Here is a 13,547-nt window from a genome sequence, read left to right on the forward strand (position 1 = left end):
GATAACTATTCACGAGAAATAGTAATTTTGATTTTAGTTGTCAGCAATGTAATGTTTGGTTTCTTTACTTTTGAAAGAATGGTTCGATCACGAAACAAGACCAATTTTCATTTCGAGAGAGAAATGTCCTCATTATATTGGCGGTGTTTGGAAAAAATAGCATTGAGCGGAGTGGCTTCCCGGAGTGACGGAATTCAATCCAAAACTTTTTAACTTCAGTACTGGTTCACATTTAGTTTAAAATGTCTGTTTCCCCATTTAGGTTCCCAATTTTAGTGTCCGTATTTAAGTTCAAAATTTCAGTATCCGCATTTAGGTTCAAAAATTTCAACAGTTTCACCACACTAAGCTTGAAAGTTTCAGAATACGAATATATGTTCAAAATTGTCGCCTTTACTTAAATTTCAATATTTCGAAATTTTAGTATCCCACACTTAGGTTCAAACTTTCAGTATCCTTGCTAAAGGTTTCACATTTCAATATCGACATTTAAGCTTGAAAAACAACGACAGAAAACAGAAAAGCTGCCCAGTTTAAACAAACATTTGTCACAAAGCAGTTCTTTCGAAGTAAAGAAACTGAAACACAAGGGACCCTTGAAACATATTCCCCACATTGCTCTATCGGTGAAATAAAACAGTTATTTTGCCAAGCTTGTACTATGTGAAGGTCTGTGAATAGTTTCTTTGTCTGCTCTTTGTTGTATGGGCAAACTGAAAATCCCCCTGTCGGAACAGAAGTTTGTAATGCTATATGAACAACAAGAAAACACTTGGTTTCTTTGCTTCTTTGTTGCATCGCAAGCGATATTCTAAAAATACAAAGAAATTGTATCCGCATTTTAAGTATGAAATTTTGATGTCCACCGCTTTGTGGAATTTTACTTCAAAACTCCTATGTTATAGTCATGTTATAGCTGCCAACTCCTCACGCCAGCGGATTGTGTGACAGTTCATCTCACTCCAGCGGATTGTGTGACAGTTCATCCCTGCGGGCCAATACTTAACGCCTAGCCGAAAAAACAATTGAGCTAGTACAGCCTTAACTGACGAACTGATAAAAAGAATATTAGCTTGAAACAATGCAGGGAAGGAAAGTCCATGTAAAGGAGGATATTTCCAGCAAAGCATTCGAAATTTAAAAGTGAAAGGTACTGGCGACGAGCACACGTGTGGCTAAACACTTCTTCGATCTGAGATCAGAAAATGTTCGGAGCGTCGTCGTAAACCTTCGGACGTTTCGGTTATGGTATGGTTGTCTTTGGAAATCCTGATACTCCAAGGATAATAATCTTACAGTTTTATGCAAGAAAAAAAAAACATTGGCAAATATGCCATGACGAAAACTGTACTATCTTTTTTTTCTACACAATCTTAATTCAAAGATGGTGGCCATCAACGTTCTCTAGTTTTGAGCTACAGAATGTATAGCTTCAAGTTCGGACGATATTTTTTGTAAATCACCCTGAAACGCATTTAAATGGTTCATACACGCTTCCACGGCGATGTCACGTGATTGCGATGTTGGTTTCAACATCTGATAAAGATTGATTCGTTTTGCATGTATCATTGTTGTCACAACAAATGGGAAAACGTTGAAGTTATCATTTACATATTACGTTCTTGGCATGTTTTAAATTTTTTACATTTGTCAGCCTCGACTACTTCATGTTTACTGAGGTTCTTGCGAGAATACAAGAAAAGAGTGCAAAAATTTAGCTTTTTCAAAAGTGTATCAAACTCTTCCAAATTCGAATGCGAATGTAAACTTCACTAAAACGAAAAAAGTGGAAACAAACGGAAAGGAATCAATTCACGTACAATTACAGTAATCTATTTTCCAAATTTTTTCTCCTCAATGATTTATGTATCCGCGACAAAAACATTTTTCGCACGATGACTGACCAAACATCACGCGATATCACGTTTCCAAACGGCGGCAAACGTTCTAACAGATTTTCTACAGTTAAGCTTCAATTCGAGCACATGGACTGGTATAAGGCATTCAAGGACGGCAGCCGAGTGATCGGTCACCGGTGACCAGAGACCAAATCATTTTGACTTCATGCCCATAAGGGGAAAGATCGTGGCGGGAAAACAATGTCAAAATTTAACGGAGCTAGCAAGCGATATCTCTGGTCGCAAGTTAGATTAAACTACAAATACACACACTCAAGAAATGTTACAAAAAAATCATTAAATTTCAAACATACCCAGTGTTTGGAGAGTTCTGATGAGGAGAGATCTCCTGGCAAAATTTTCGCGAGCATCGAATGCAGGAGAAAATCTGCCAAGAAAATCAAGCCAGTTGAACAGTAATCTGCAAAAAAATTCTGCAAGGCAGTTGAACTTCGGTCGAGATTCCTTTAGCTGTGAATACAGCTCATGTCGGTTAGATCAACTTGTTGCGGTTAATTTATACTTTTATCTATGAAACTGAAATTTAAAACAACATGTTGTACTATCTAACGGGATGTCAAAAACAATGTTATAACTGAAAGTTTGTAGCTAAGCATCAGAAAGTGAAATGTGAACAACAAGAGTCTCAAACGTAATCAGAATACTAAACCAAAATCTATCAAATGAAACTTATGCCAAAAGCAAAAATCCCAACAAAAAATATCAAAACCTTAATTTTAATTAACCTGAAGACGAAAAATAACCGAAAGTCGAAAAACTGAAATTTACAACCTAAATTTCAAACTAAAAAGTCGAAACACAAAGCTAAAAACTGATAATCAAAAATCTTGAAAATCCTGTGTTAAAAATAAAAACAATGCCAAAATAAAAATGAAATCTTTACCCCACGCTCGAAACTTCCTTAATCTGCACATTTTGTAACTTCGAGTGGTTATCCGGGACCTTTCTTAGCGCTCACGAGATTGAATTTCGTTCTACGAGCAGGTACTCCTTGCTGACTATTTGAATAGGGGACTATCGGTAAGGAGTTGGAGTGAAACGTCATAAAAGTTACTCATATTGGAACGCCACTGTCGAACTGCGATAGAAGGGCCCCTTTTGATACCTCTTAGTAAATATTAGTAAGGAATGTGAAGTCTCAAGTGCACCTTTAAAATATTGCGTGACACACCCAAAGAAACACTGAGTAAGTGGACAGTTATTAGGGGTGGACCATTACAGTATTAATTAGGGAAGGGGTGTGGCATGAATCCTCAGCGGCTTGATATTTTTCCCCTGCTTCCTGTCATGCCGGAATTTTTTTTTTTTTTTTTTTTTTTCATGCATGCTATTTTTATATAATTTGAAGCACCTACTCGCTATTTTTCAAGGATCTGTCAACTCTTCCCCCCATCAATAATCTATTGGCCCACCACTTAATCGGAGAGTTGTATACCTCCAGTGGCTAGGCAAAAGGGTTTGACACGGCGTAAACTTTAACAACAACGACATCTACTAAACCCAAATGCTTTTCTCCAGAAAACTCGTATACCTTACAAAACAGAAATTTATAACAAAAAGAAACGTAGCCTAAATGTCGAAAACAAAACAGAATTTTAAACCTACGTCGAAAATTGAATGGTAAAACCCAATAGCCTAAACGAAATTATGCCTAAAATTCAAAAACTGACATTTGATACTGAAATGTCGAAACTAAAATCACCATGAAGGCCAAAAAACTGAAATCTCGACATTTTTGACTAAAACTTCCTATATCTGCGCATGTTGTGACGTCGACTGGATAGAAGAACTCTTCTGGAATGTAAATGTGAAAAGTAGGCAAAAAGCGCTACAAATATCTGAAATTTCAAACCCAAATGCTCACTCTAAAAAATATCTTGGAGACTTTTCACCGCACACGTTAACAACAACACCGTGATGTTGTTGCCGATTTAATTTTCCAAAATTCTCGAATGTAAAGAAATATTCCTTTCAGAGGATCTTTAATTGTTTGTTTTTAATATGTTTCCGACAGTATGTTCTTGAAATTAGAAAGGTGAAAAAAATATGTTTCCGACAGTATGTCCGTGAAATTAAGAGTCGCTTTTTGGCCCAGATTCCACTAAAACGAGTTTCTTTGCCAGCGCCTTGCACTAAAATTAAAAATTTAGTTCAGAGCTCGACTAAGCTAACCCAGGATTAGCGAGAATTTTGATGTCAGTTTTGTAAATCTTCGGTGAAGTTTTCTGTTTTGACCTAGAGTAATCTCAAACTACACAAAACGTAAGCAGTAAAAAATATTTTTATAGAAGAAAAAATGATACTTCGGTTAACTTTTAATCCTGGGTTATCGTTAACCGGCTCTCAAACAAACAGGCCACGTGCCAATTACACGTGACTGTTTATATTTCAGAATCTGCTCTTGCGTTCGAAACTGTTTTTCAATATCCGCTGTTGGATTCGAAATTTCATTATCTTTGTGCAGCTTCAGTTTCTTTTAAACTCCCATAAATTATATAGAGTTTGAAATAGCCTGAGAGTGAAAACTGGAGTTTGAGTTTGCTCACTTCCACAGTCATGGCGGGCATTTCCCGCCATTTACCAACAGTAACGTGAATACATTTATTTTAGTTTATGCCAAATCAGTGAGGTAGGGAACCTTCAAATAATTATTCACGAGTAAAAGATTACCAGTTCAAAGAAGAATGTGCGCGATCGAGAAAAACGCGGGAAAGGTCACATGGCGTAGGTTTCGTCTGTTGGGTGGATTTATGTTGATTTCCGAGCGAAAATCATGTTGTTTTCTGTTGTTGCAAACAGACTAAACACGCGGAGAACTTCATTTAATTTCCTCAGGGTACAAAAGTTCTGTCGTTACTATTACCAACCCAAATTTACGTCAAAGATGAAACTGCACTCTCGTCTTGAGACGAAACTGAAAATTATACAATGTGTGGCGGAACATGTGATTCCAGAGAAGAAAGTCTAAAATTCTCAGACGTAATGTTGCTGCTGTTAATTTACGCAAGCGTAGTAGTAGAGGTTTTAGAAACCTCACTTTGGTCATCACCACGACAACGAGAAAGCCCTCAGGAATACTGAGTTGAAGACTGCTTAGTGAAGCCGAATACAGTATGCTGATAACTGGGTTTGAAATTTTAGATTTTAGTGCTTTGAGATTTCAATTTCCGCATTTACACTCCAAAAGAACGTGACAACTCGACGTCACAGCATGGACAGACGTTAAGCACATTTCATAGGGCTCTGGTTGTGAGATGGGATCCTGAGATTCATTTTCGGCGATTTCTCAGTTATCCGTTAAAATTTCAGCACATTTCTCCGTCATCGGTAAATTTTGCAGATCTCAGATCTCAGCTATCAGTTAATATACGTGTCATTTCTCATCGGACAGCTAAAAGCTCGACCACTCCTCAGCTTTCAATTTAACCCCATTCAGGGCCCCCTTCATCTTTCACATTTAAAAGACTACATGTAAAATTTGCCATCTTTCTTTACCTATCTTCAAACAGTACGCTTTCAACATTGCTCATCCTAGCAGTATGTAGGACGGGTGTCACATGCTTATGCCTAATTACCCATCATGTTGTAGGGTTGAGCTCACAATAAAGCAAATGCTTCAAATAGAAACGGTTAAACATTGAAGGCGAGATATTTAGCACATATTTTGCTGCGTTTCAGTCATTTCGATCTGCGAATTATTCTGTATCCATTCAAGAAGTTCGCAGTGCGTGTTTAGTCCATTCCTTTTGTTTTCACCTCTTAGTGTCGACCGACCGACTTGATCAGTTTGGTGTCTTCAAAAACAAAAAAAAAGTGATGAGGCTTTCGCCCTCATCAACTATCACCTCAAAGTTACTATCGTCCTCAAGCTTTTGCAATGAGGCGTATAAGTTAATTGTCAAAGGAATCACTTCATCACCTGATAAAAGCCAGAGTAAATGGATAGCTGACTAAGAAAATTACGAAAACTTCATAGAATGGGATAAGTCATATATTTTGCCTTTCTATTGCACGAAAGAAACCGAACTTCAGACTTTCCAATTTAAGCTTCTTCACAGAAGAATTGCGACGAATGATTATCTCTATAAAATAGGTATCTCTTTAACAGACATATGTACTCTCTGTGAACAAAAAAAAGAAAGCCTGATTCATCTCTTCTGGGACTGTGAATTCGTTCAAACCTTTTGGCAAAACATCCAACACTGGTTGATACAGCATCAGATAAAGCCACAGAACTTTTCTTTGACCCTACCAATCTGCCTGGGACTAGTTGATAATACAGAGGATATACTTCTACACCATGCACTTCTAATTGGCAGATATCACATTTATTCATCGAAAATAAAGAATAATCTCCCGAATTTACAAGTATTTTCACAAACTTTCCTTAAGCGTCAAGAAATCGAAAAAGGTTATGCTTATAAGAAAAACACTGTTAAGAAATACAATTCGAAATGGTATCTATTCAAATGAACTGTGACTTTAATCCACTTCTTTCTTTTAGCAGCTCCCCTTTTGCCATTCAATTCTCTTTCCAATTTTACTCTTTACTTTTCCAAAACCTTACACCTGGACTGGCGACCTCCTTAGTAGTTTGTGTTCTTATGTCTCCTTTTTCCTTTTCCCTTTTCTCTTTTGTTTCTTATCTTGTACACGCTTTTTATAATGAGCATGCTTCCCCAAATCTAGACGCAATATTTCAGATCAACTAGAAACATAATCTTTCAGTCGTTAAAAAGTGTGCACTAGCATTCTGTAACAGCGTGTGGTAACTACTTAAAAAAATTGTAATAAATAGCATTATTTTTTTTGGTAAAAATATAAGTAATGTGAATCATTAAGTCGTTAAGAATTACATGAAAGTGTGCACAAGCATTATGTAACAGCGTGTGGTAACTAGTAAAGAGAAAAAAAGGAAAAAATATTGTATAAAATAGCATTTTTTTTTTTGGTAGGAATATAAGAACTGTGAAATTATCAGCGGTTTTTTTTTTCTTTTAAGTAAGGTAGAAATCCAAGAGGTTATTGTAAAAACTGTAAAAGGGGTTAATCGTGCCTAAATAATATCATATACATACAATAGGGGGAGGGGAAAAAGTTTTCTGGAATGTAAGTACTGTAACTATAACCAAGTACTATAGCATTGTATTGTAAGTATTTTTCATTGTATGTAGTGTTTTTTTTTTGGTCTGTTAGTGTGGAAATAAAGTAAAAATATTAAATTTAAAAAAAAAAAAGTTAAGGAAACTGATAATAATAAAAGCCAAATGTGTAAATAAAGATGACCCTTCAATTCTAAAAAAAAAAACACCTATCACCTCATAAATAATCTAATTGTTAACTGGAAGTAGTAGTCTTTGGTAGTAACGTTGGTTTTCTTTAGACCGCAATGCTGTGTAGTCTCCTCCGCAGCCGATTTCTGGGACGGTCACGCGACGCTCCCGAGCGTTTTGTGATATCCCAAAAAACAGCTGCGGAGGAGCTTTTTTCTAAATGCTGTGTGGAAGAGGGGCAATCTGCCTTGTTCTCCCATCACTGCCACATGCATAGAAAAAAACGAATCCAAAATTCAGTTAAATCAAACAAACAGCATAACTTGATAATACCTCTTAGTGCCAAAACCGAAAATTAAACGAACAATGCCAAAAAAACCATTAAATCTCCAACCTCGTGCTAAAATGTTCCTTTATCCAAGCATGCTCTGACATAGAGTAATTCAAAATATTCTTCTGGAATGTAAATGCCGAAAGTGAAATCTCACTATGATGCAAAATTTTAAAACCAAATGAAGAAATAATTTTTTTTTAACTCAAAAGTAAGTAGAAGGTCGTTTGATGCGGCTGGTAAACCCCCTCCCGCCAGCCCTCCTCAAAGAAAACAAAACAATTGGAAACATTGAGGTAAACAAATAGACTATTTAAGCTCCCGACTTTCTTTGACGGAGGACCGAGCCCGTCGTTGCTAAGCAGGGAATTGTTCTTTAGTATTGTGCCAAGGTCCATGTGAACACTAGTTTCAAAATATCATGAACAGGATCTTCAAACTAAAAAGTCAAAATATACATGCATTAGCCATGAATACATAAACAAGTGGAAAAGGCATTTTCCAAATACATGATTAGCTTTTACTGCTGTTCTTAACATAATTAACAGATGAATATAATTATTGGTGTCCAAGAAACACCCATTTTCCCAAGTGCAATCTTTTTTCCAAGTGTGACCCATTTTTTCTGAGCGTGAACCATTTTTCAAAGTGTGACCCATTTTCAAAGTGTGACCCTCCTTTTTCCAACCGTGACCCAATTTTCAAAATGTGTGACCTATTTTTCCAAGTGTGACCCAATTTTAAAAGTGTGACCTATTTTTCCAAGTTTGACACTTTCTTTCCAAGTGTGACTCATTTTTCCGAATGTCACCCACTTTTCCAAGTGTGTCCCATTTTTCCAAGTGTGACCCTTTTTTCAAAATGTGACCATTTTTCTCAGTGAGAACCCTTTTTTCCAAGTGTAACCCATTTCCGTAAGTGTGGCCCATATTTCCAAGTGTAACCCTTTTCTGAAAGTGTGACCCATTTTTCAACTGTGATCCTTTTTTGCAAGTGTAACCCCCTTTTGTGCAAGTGTAACGCCATTTTTTCTAAACGTGATTCATTTTTCCAAATGCGACCCATTTTTCCAAGTGTGACTCAGTTTTCCAAGTGTGACCCTTTTTTCCAAGTGTGACTCTTTTTGCCAAGTCTAACACCTTTTTCTCAAGTGTCACCTTTTTTCCAAGTGTGACCCACTTTCCCAAGAGTCACAAATTTTTCCAAGAGCAACCCTTTTTTGCAAGTGTAATCCATTTCACCAAGTGTGACCCTTTTTTGCAACTGTAATCCTCCCTTTTCCTAAGTGTGACCCCTTTCCCCCAAGTATGACCCCTTTTTTCCAATTGTGACCCATTTTTCCAAGTGTGACCCAGTTTTGTCCAAGCGTGACGCATTTCTCCAAGTTTGACAATTTTTTCTAAGTGTGACCCCCTTTTTCCCAGTGCGGCCCATTTTTCCAAGTAAGACCCATTTTTTAAAGTGTGACCCAATTTTTCAGGTGACACTATTTTTTTTTTAAATGTGACCAATTTTTCAAATGTGACCCATTTTTCTAAGTGCGACCCAGTTTTTTCCAGGCGTGACGCATTTCTCCAAGTTTGATAATTTTTTCTAAATGTGACCCCCTTTTTCCCGGGGCGGCCCATTTTTCCAAGTAAGACACATTTTTTAAGTGTGACCCAATTTTTCAGGTGACGCTATTTTTTTTTTAAAGTGTGACCCATTTTTCCAAGTGTCACCCTTCTTTTCAAGTGTGACCCATTTTTCCAAGTGTGACCCAGCTTTTTTTCCAAGCGTAGCCCATTTCTCCAAGCGTGACGCATTTCTCCAGGTTTGACACTTTTTTCTAAGTGTGACCCCCCTTTTCCCGGGGCGGCCCATTTTTCCAAGTAAGACCCATTTTTTAAAGGTGACCCAAATTTTAGGTGTGCCACTTTTGTATGTGTCACCCATTTTTCCAAGTGTGACCCTTCCTCCAAGTGTGACCCCCCTTTTTTCTAATTGTGACCCTTTTTCCAAGTGTGACACCCGTTTTTCAAGTGTGACCCATTTTTCCAAGTGTGACCTTTTTTCCAAGTGTGACCCATTTTTCCAAGTGTGATCCATTTTTGCAAGTGTGACCCTTTTTTCAAGTGGAATCCTTTTTTCCAAGTGTGATCCCCCTTTTTCTCTTTGCGACCCATTTTTCCAAGTGTGACCCTTTTTCCAAGTATCACCCATTTGTGATCCTTTTTTCCAAGTGTAAACCCCTCTTTTTCCAGTGTAACCCATTTTTCCAAGTGTGATTCATTTTCAAAATGTGACCCATTTTTCCAGGAGTGACCCTGGTTTTTTTATGAATAATTGTTTTCATTGTGACCCAGTTTTTCAACTGAGATCCATTTTCCCATTTCTCTTTCCAAGTTTTGAGTCCTTTTCCAGGTGTGACCCATTTTTCCAAGTGTGATCTTTTTCCATGTGTGAGCCCCATTTTTCCCTAAGTGATCTTTTTTTGTAAGAGTGACCGCTCTTTTTTCCAGTGCAACCCATTTCTCCAAGTGTGATTCATTTATCAAAGTGTGACCCATTTTTTTCAGGAGTGACCCTTTTTTCCAAGTGTGACTAGTGTAAACCACTTTTACATCTGTGATCCATTTTCCAAAATATGAACCTTTCCCCAATTGTGAGCCATTTTCCAAGTGTTTTTTCAAAGTGAGACCCATATTTACAAGTTTGACCCTTTTTGCAAGTGTGATCAATTTTTCCAAGTGTGATCCCCTTTTTCCATAAGTGACCCTTTCTTTCAACTTTGACCCCTTTTGTTAAGGGGGTCTTATACTCTCAGATATAAATTTTTCTCCAGAAAACCATTTTTTTGGAACATGGAGATTCAACATCCCTGTCCATTTGTAAATCGTATTTTGAAACGATTTTCCTCTAATTACTCCTGAATTTACGTGTAAATTAAGAAATTTGAACACTTCTAGCTATATTTCAACATAGCAACACCCATAGCAACCATTGTTTACAGTCTAAAAGTACTCACAAAATGGATTCAATTCAATACATTTTAATGATACTTTACACAAACGCTTTAAAGATGTGTAGTTATGAGAATTTTGCATCATGGTCCTGAACATTATTTCTTCTACCATCTTATACGCTCCTTATACTTGGATAACATTTCTATGACTGTATTCGGGTGTTCAATGAAACATTTATGTAAAACCTTTAAATATACCCCTCCCCATGCCCCTAACCTCGCCCCCCCCCCCCCCCCTAGTTCACAGGGCTAATTTGGGCTCTCGGAGACCGAAGTAAAACTTTAAAGCCTTATTTCTCAAAATGACCAAATAGACGGATCATCAATATCTCGCACACGATATCTCCACTGGGTTTTAACCGAATGTTGTCAAATTTTCAACATTGATGAAGGACACAATTATCTAGGTCTTAAACCTCCAAAATTTGCAATTTATGAAATTTTTTCCTGTTATTTAGTTAATATAGTTAATATTAGTTAATATTAATACACTTTTTCAACATTTCACGAGAAAAACCCCCTCAAAACACTGTTTTCTGAGGTTTGTCTCCTGGACAACTTGCTTATGGACAGGATGAACTTAATTCCATACTTCTCGAACCATTCATTATTACGTTATCGTGTTTATAATGAACACCACTTTTTAACACTAAGGAGCTAGTTATTCATTAACTATCATGGCACGTGAGCTGGAAAAGCTCATTTTTGAAGTCAGAGTGCAAAGTCCTTTGACGTGATACCAAAACTGTTCCACAGAGTTGTTTTGCAAAAAAAAAAAATTTTAGGTATAAGACCACCTTAAGATGTGACCCATTTTTCCAAGTGGGATCCACATTTCTAAGTGTGAGCTTTTTTTCTAAGTGTGACACAGTTTTCCAAGTACAGTGTGACCCTTTTTTCCATGTGTGACCTTTTTTTCAAAGTGTGACCCATTTTTCCAAGCTTGATACTTTTTGTGTGACACATTGTTCCAATTGTGACCTTTTTCACAAGTGTGCCACTTTTTTCCAAGCGTGACCCATTTTTCGACGTGTGGCTGTTCTAAATGTAACCCATTTTTCCAAATGTGACCCATCTTTTTAAGTGTGACCCATTTTTCCAAGTGACTCATTTTTTCAAGTGTGACCCATTTTTCCAAGTGGAACCCCTTTTTCCAATTGACCCCTTTTTGTCCAAGTGTGACCCATTTTTGCTAATGTGACCCTTTTTTCCACGTTTGACTTGTTTTCCAAGTGTGACCCATTTTTCAAAGTTTGACCACTTTTTCCAGCTGTCTCATTTTTACAAGCTAGACCCATATTTATAAGTGTGATCCAATTTTTAAGGTGTGACTATTTTTTAAGTGTGATCCATTTTTTCAAGTGTGACCCCCTTTTTCCTAAGTGTCTCTCTTTTCCAAGTGACCTTTTTTCAGTCTGATTCCTTTTTACAAGTGTGACCCATTTTTGCAAGTGTGAGCCCATTTGTTCAAGTGTGAGCCCATTTGTTCAAGTGTGACCCACTTTTCTAAGTGACCCATTCTTTCAAGTGTTACATATTCTTCCAAATGTGACCCGTTTTTGAAAGTGTGAGCTCCTCTTTTCCAAATGTGACCCATTTTTCCAAATGACCCAGTTTTCCAAGTGTGACCCATTTTTCGAAGTGTGGCGCATTTTACCAAGTTTGACCCTTTTTTTCAAGTGTGACCCATTTTTCAAGTGTGAGCTTTTTTCCAAATGTAACCCGTCTTTGAAAATGTGGCACATTTTTCTAAGCAGTGGAAACAACTTTTCTAAGTGTGACCCATTTTTCCAAGTGTTACCTATTTTTCCAAGTGTGACCCATTTTTCCAAATGTGACCAATTTTTCCAAGTGTGACCCATTTTATTCAAAGTGCGACCCATTTTTCCACTTGTTACCCATTGCTCCAAGTGTAACCCATTTTTTCCGAGTGTCACTCTTTTTTCCATATGTGACCCATTTTTACAAGTGTGACCCATTTTTCCAAATGTAACCTATTTTTCCGAACGTGACCCAGTTTTTGTAGTGTGACCCATTTTTCGAAGTGTAACCTTTTTTAGGTGTAACTCTTTTTTCCAAGTGTGAACCATTTTTCTAAATGTGACTCTTTTTTGAAGTTGCATCCTTTTGTCCAAGTGTGACCCCCTCTTTTCTCTGGGCGAACCGTTTTTGCGATTGGATCGCGGGCTCATGTCAGGCTAACTTGTTGAAAACATGGCAGGATTGTTCAGAAGCCAGTTAATGCTAACCCAGGATTAAAAGTTAACCGAATCATAACTTTTTCTTCTGAACAAATATTTTTTGCTGCTTTGTTTTGTGTATATGGTGATTATTAAAACTCAAAACAGAAGGCCAAACAATATACAGAACCGTCACCGCAAAGTTACAAAACTCAAACCAAAATTCTACCTTTTCCTGGGTTAGCTTAAGGTCATTCCTCACATTTGCATTGCGCATCCTTACTGCGCATAATTTATGGCGTCATTAGCGCGGGCTCGTGCACGCGCACATTGAAAACATGACGGATTTGCCTTGATATTGAGCTCTGTCAGTTGAAAAATGGCTCTAGCTCACCAACGAGTACGGGCACCCAAGTTTTTTTCCAGTCATTGTAGACAACTAATCATAAGCTTTGCGTGAGAAAAGACTGATCTAATTTCTATCGCTGAAAATTGAATAAATAAGAAAAATAGTAGATACACTGTGGTCTTTTCTATTTTTTAGTCGGTAACCACGTCAAGAAATTTGGTTCCAATTTTTAATCAAGGATTTAACTTTCTGCTTGAATCAAACTTAAAATGTTTATTTGTGTCCGACACAATGTATTGACTGTAGTTTAATGCGTGTTCTTATGAGTCTGTGTTCAAAGATTTTACAATTACTGGGAATGGGTTCTTATAATAAGCATTAAATAATGCCAAAATGGGGTATTTTCAATGCCTCACTGCTCCTTAATGAGCATGGGCACCCCCTTTTTTTATTTCAAAATTGAAGTTATCATATGACAAATACTCAGTGGA

The sequence above is a fragment of the Orbicella franksi genome, chromosome 5, assembly GCF_964199315.1.
Source record: "Orbicella franksi chromosome 5, jaOrbFran1.1, whole genome shotgun sequence".
NCBI lineage: Eukaryota > Metazoa > Cnidaria > Anthozoa > Scleractinia > Merulinidae > Orbicella > Orbicella franksi.